Here is a 6,509-nt window from a genome sequence, read left to right as displayed (position 1 = left end):
TATGATTTCTGCTCTGATCTTTATACTGACCTCCCTTGTATGAGCTTTGGGTTTCTCTTGCTCTTCTTTTTCTATAAGCTTAAGATTCAGCATTGAGTTGTTTATTTGAGCTTGCTCTGATTTCCTAGTATAGGCATTTACTGCTAGGTCTTTTCCTTGTAGAACTGCTTTCATTGTGTCCCATAGGTTCCTGTATGTTGTATTGGCATTATAGTTTATTTGTAAAAACTGTCTAGTTTCTTCTTTAATTTCCTCTGTGACCCATTGATTTTTCAGGAGAGTGTTATTCAATTTCCATATGTTTGCGGAGGTCTTGTGGTTTCTTATGCTACTGATCTCTAGATTAATTGCACTACAGTATAATAATACACAGGGTATAAATTTAATTCCTTTGCATTTGCTTAAGCATGTTCTATGCACTAGAATATGTTCTTTTTTTGGAGAATGACTTCTGCACAGCCAAAAAGAATGTATATTCTGATTTTTGTGGGGTGGAATGCTCTGTAGACATCTATTAAATCCATTTGTTCAAAAGCTTCATTCAGTCCTAGTATTTTGCTGTTGATTTTTTTGTCTAGATAATCTGTTTATTTGTGACAGTGGGGTATTGAGGTCCCCCACTACAATTGTATTAGTGCTTATTTGGTTTCTCATGTCCATGAATATTTTTGTTTTGTATAGTTAGAGGCATTAGTATTTGGTGCATACATATTTATGATTGTCATCTCTTCCTCTTGGATTGTTCCCTTTACAAGGCTGTAGTGACCTTCTTTGTCTCTCTTAATTACTTTTGGCTTGAAATGTATTTTGTCTGCAAATAAGATAGCTACCCCTGCTTTTTTCTGGGCTTCTGTCACATGGAGAACTGTTTTCCATCCTTTTATTTTCAATCTTTGAATTTCTTTTTGAACTAGGTGCATTTCTTGTATACAGCTTATTGTTGGATTTTTCTTCCTAATCCATTCTGCAAGTCTGTTTCTTTTGATGGGTGAATTGAGGCCATTAATATTGATGGTTATAATGGATATGTATTGACTTATCATTGTCATGTTATTTTCCTGTTGTTGGCTCTTTTTTAATTTTTCCCCCTTTCCCTTTAATTTTTTGCCTTTCCTGGTGGATTTGCTCTGTTGGGCATCATGTTGTGACCTTCATTGTCTTTTTCTAGGGTGTTGTTTAGAATTGCTTGGAATGCTGGTTTGGTGTTCATGGAGTTTCTCAGGTGTTCTGTATTGTAGAAATATCTTACTTTCCATCAATTTTGATAATTTTTCAGGATACATCAGTCTAGCCTGGAGGTTGTTTTCTCTTAGGGCTTGAAATACCTCATTCCAGGATCTCCTTGACTTGAGGGTTTGTGTTGAAAAGTGCTGTGATTCTGATGGGCTTTCCTTTGCATGTGATTTGTTTCTTTTCTCTAACTGCTTATAGTATTTTGTTCTTCTGTTGGGTTTCTGGGATCTTGATTATTATATGTCTAGGTGTAGAATTTTTTGATCATGGCTAGTTGGAGTCCTATATGCTTCATTTATCTGTATGTCAAATTCTTTTGCTCTGTTTGGGAAGTTTTTTGTCATTAATTTTGTGAGCAGTTTTTTATGTCATTTGTACTTTTTCTTGCCTTTTCATGGATTCCTGTCAGTCTTACATTATTTTTCTTTGTGTCATCCAGGAGCTGCTGGATCAATTTCTCATGGTCCCTTACTATTTTTAAGAGATTCCTCTTGACATGGTCACTGACTACAGTCCTGTCTTCTACAACTGATATTCTGTCTTCACATTGGCTCATTCTGCTGTGAGTACTTTCAGTAGAATTTTTAATTTCCTGGATAGCTGTTTGAATCTGTTTCATGGATTCCATTTCTTTTCTATGCTGGGCATTCATAGCTTCCTGAGCTCATCTATTTTTTAATCTGTTTCTGATATAGAGTCTCTATTTATGTCTTTCATTCTCCTCACCATCTCTGTAGTCATCTGGAAAATTATTTCTTATCTGATTTTTTCTAGAGCCTCATTCATCTGTTTTATTACTTTCTGTGCTATCAGTTCAAGGTTTCCAGATGGTTTATTATCACATTTTCCCCCTAATTTTCCCTATAATTTGCCTCTGGTGAGCTGGAAGTCTGGGTTTGTGCCTTGCTGAGGTGTCTTCTCATTTCCATTTTTGTTATTGGTACTGTTTTTGGTTTAATTCCTGGGTTGATACTTCAATATTGATTGTATGTATCTTTGTTGCATGGATTTAGAACCCTTATGGAATGATTTCTCCTCAGAGGTGTCTTCCTGATATAGCTAGTTTTTAGGTTTTGAGTCTCTACTAACTCTTAGGCAATCTTGTTTTCAGTATAGCAGGAAGGACAACCGACTAGATGGATCACAACATACAATCAGCAACACAATAGCATCAAGCACAGTTTAGAACATGACAATCTGTGATAGTTATTAATTTGTCACTCTGTGTGAATTAAATTAAAATTGAGGGCCAGCCCAAAATATGTTTATAGTGAATAAATTCTTCAATATATCAACTTTATCCTTCAGGATGAGGACTTAGAAGCAGTTAGGGAGGGAGGGATAGATAGGTAGAAGGATACAGAAAGGTTAGAAGTGAGACCAGAGGATACAGGAAGATCATGCAAATTCTAGGAAACTGTTGAAGATGAGAGAAAAAGACAGAATGAAAGAAGAAACACAAGAACATCACAACCTAATAACAACAAGGAAGCTAGAAATTGTGTTCACTTCCCTTTAAAACTGACAATTGAGGGAAGGAAAAAGAAAGAAGAAAAGAAGAATAAAGAAAAAGGAAGTCTGAATTGAGACAGGAACAGGAACAAAAAGGGAGAGCGATGAACAAGGTGGGAGGGTGGAGGGAGAGAGAAGAAAGCAAAAAGAAAAAGAAGAGAAAAAAATTGAAAAGAGAAGGAAAAAATTAAAAATGAGAAAAATAATTTTAAAAATAAAAAATAAAAATAGAGGGCCTCCTTCAGGATATATCTCTGCTGTCACAGTAGACAAGGTGGGCAGCAGTATGCAGATTTAAGTCAATTAGTTTCAGAAGCCAGAAGCAGTCCCCCGAGATTTAGGTTGAGTTCTGGCTGTAAGGCCCAAGTTGAGATCCGTGATCTGACCTCCTGCTGGGTTGAACTCTGCAAGATTCTACTGCAGATTCCAGCTGTCCTTCCCCTGCAGATAGTGCAGGTTCCAATGGGAGGTGGTGATCCCTCTAACTTACCAACTATGGTGGTCTGGTGTGCCTTTATTGCAGAGATTTTCTTAACTTTTCTAGTGGACTTCAGTTTTCATCAAGGAGCCTCAGAGAGGCCCTCTTTCTATTTTTCACTTCTTTATCTTCTGGAGCTCAGAACAATGGCTCTTTTATGATCCCCTGCACCTCTGCTGTGTGGATCCAAGAACCAGCTCAGCCTAGCAGCTGGGAGTGGAGTGAAGTGGGGAGGGGAGTTGCGAGTGGTTACACAGCTCAGCTCCTTGGGTCTTTGGTACCCAGGGGTGGTATTACTTGCAATATATGTATTTTTTTGTACTGGAGATCAAGCTTGGGTCCTTGTGCTTGCAAGGCAGGTGGCAGAACTGCTGAGCTAAATCCCTGGCCCTAACTTTTTTTTTTTTTAAACCATATGTGTCTTTTGATACTAGCCATCCTAACGGGAGTAAGTTGATATCTCACTTATTTTGATTTGAATTTCTATGATGATTCATAGTGTTTAGAATTTTTTCCATATACCTTTTGTATGTTTCCTTTTGATAAAAGCCTGTTCTGTTCTTTGCCTAATTTTAGAATGGATTGTTTATTTTCTTGCTCTTGAGTTGAGTTCTTTATATGTTTTACATATTAAATATTTACCAGATGTATGGTTTGTGAATATTTTATTTCATTTTGTGATGAACATTATTTCTTCACTCTGTTGATTGTTTGCTGTGCAGTAGTTTTTCTTTGATGTAATCCCATTTATCTATTTTTGCTTTCAATGCTTATGCATTTGGTGTCATATCCAAAAAGATTATTACCAAGATCAATATCAAGATTTTTGTATGTTTTCTTCTAATGCTTTTATAATTTCAGGTCTTACATTTAAGCCCTTAATCCATTTTGAATTGACTTTTTTTATATATTGTTTGAGATAAAGATCCATTTCCATTCTTCTGTACATGGATGCCCAGTTTTCCTAACACTATTTATTGATAAGGCCATCTTTTATTTATTGTTTGTTTTTTCAGCTTTCCTGAAGATCAGTTGACCATTGCATCCATCTGCTTTTCATAACTATAATGAGATGTCTAAGGTTGGGAACCTTTATAAAGAAAAGAGGTTTATTTAGATTATAGATCAGGAAGTTTAAGAGTCTGTATGTGATGATGGCCTTTATTGGCAGAATCTGGAGGAAGTTCAGGGCACCACCTGGCAAGTGTATTTCTTTTGGTCTCTCTTTCTTGTCTAAGAAAAACACCAGAATTGTCATGACAGCTTCACCCTAATGACCTTATCTAGTCCTAATCTTCCACCAAAGACTCCACTACTAAACACCACAATCAGATTAAATATGTATTTTCTTAATACCTTGTCTCAGAGATTAAATTTCAACACCGAAATCTTTGGGGCATACACTGTAGCCATCTTTAATCTATAGTTCTTTCCTTGCCCCTCCCAGTATAATAATTCCATATGTATTAGTCCCAGAGTTTTAACTTCTTTCAACATTAATTTAAAAGTCCCAAGTTTCATCTGAGATTAGGGGCTAATTCACTCTCTGAGCTAATGAAATGAGAAGCAAGGTATATACTTCCAAAAGACAGTGATAGAACAGGCACAGAATAAACATTCTTATTCCAAAAGGGAGAAATATGCAAGTAGAAAGGCATGGCCAATCCAAAGCAACTCTGAAACCAAGCAGAATGGACACTAAATCCTAAAATTTCAACTCTGGTATCTGTGTACACTGTAGAAAGGGGTGGCCCCAAGGATCTGGAGAATCTGCCCCTGTGGATTGGCTGGCTGCAGGCCTTGCTGCACTGCTTGGCTTTAGGAGAGGAGAGATGCAGGTAATAAAAGTATCCTTCCTGCCTTCTTCAATGTACTTTTTCTTTTGTCAGTGCTCTGCTAAGTTGCTATAATCTCTCCCCAGGATTCCTTAGCTATTATGAAGGTATTTTTGTGGGTGGATGGTGTTAAAATTGATGTTTATATGAGAGGACCAGTGACAGAAACTGCTATTCTGCTGATGTTCTCCACTCTTGACTCTAAGAAAAAAATTATTTTGCTTCATTTTCTTGAATAACGTGTTGTTAAAAATTACATTTCTTAGCTATGGGAGTTCTTCCTTTAAAAAGGGACTGTCGTTATAATATTTTTATAGAAATAATATTTTGTGTATAGAATTAAAAGACCTGTTTTATGATTAGCACTTTCCTGCCTCCAGAAGGGAGAAATTTCAAGGTTATTTAGAAGAAATAAAATGAGTTGAGAAAATTTAATAAAAATATACAGCTCAAGAAGACCTTGTGGAGAAAGACAAAAGGAGAAGGAGATGGAAGAATATTTACATTTTTGGATTGACAAGAGTGAGGGAAGCCAAGAGCACAGATGGAGATAGACCCAATCAAGCAGAATTTTCAGCTGAGACTGAACTGAGAATGCTCCATCCTGGTTACCTTGAAAACAGCTCAAAATGGGAAAAATCTGCCAGAAATAGCCAGAAGAGGCAGACTTGCACATGGTCTAATGGGTCCACCTCAGTAGAAGGTCTGTGAAGGAGCTTGGGCAGGAACCCGCTTCTAGCAATGCATAAGATGATGAGAAATGATGGGATAGGACATACTAATAAACTAGGTGAAAATAGTTGGTTAAGAAGGAATTTGAAGGGAAAAGTTTAAATAACAGTAATCAGAATATTCTGTCAGTTTAAAAAATGTAGGAATAAAATTAATGCTGACAAAATTTCATTATTTAAAAGTGTTACAGTCTTTATATAGAATTTTAGAAACAGCTACTGATAAAGAAAAGATCTGTTTGGGTAGAAACATGTAGGATAGTTGATATATACAGCCATTCCTGAGATGAATGTCTTTTCATCTTAGATCTCTGAATGATTTACCCAAGGGGTGAAGATACATTTCATAGGCCTTTTCTCTTTTATAGGCATTCCAAACTTGAATGGAAGAGCTCAGTCATATTAATGGTAACTCTCTAGGGAAAAATAATTACCTTAGCTCAATGACAAAGGCTTAAGGAACTACTGTAACACTGTGCAAGCTGAAACATTAAGAGCCTTGATTCAGGAATGATGTGTTGAGTCACTTCTTGGGTGAAGAATCCTGACTAGCTGAGTCGCTGGTTAAATAATAATATGGGGTCAGACATACTTACCAGGACTTTGCTATGGTCAGAACTTGATGTGACCCCAAACCTTATATGTTGAAATCTAATCATCAAGATGATGTTACTAGGAGGTGGGGCCCTTGGGAGGAGATTAGATCATGAGGGCAGGACC

Source organism: Fukomys damarensis, unplaced genomic scaffold (assembly GCF_012274545.1).
Source record: "Fukomys damarensis isolate Sample0158 unplaced genomic scaffold, DMR_v1.0_HiC HiC_scaffold_7, whole genome shotgun sequence".
Classification (NCBI taxonomy): Eukaryota; Metazoa; Chordata; class Mammalia; order Rodentia; family Bathyergidae; genus Fukomys; species Fukomys damarensis.
The sequence above is the reverse complement of the archived record's forward strand: the minus strand, read 5'-3'. Positions refer to the sequence as shown.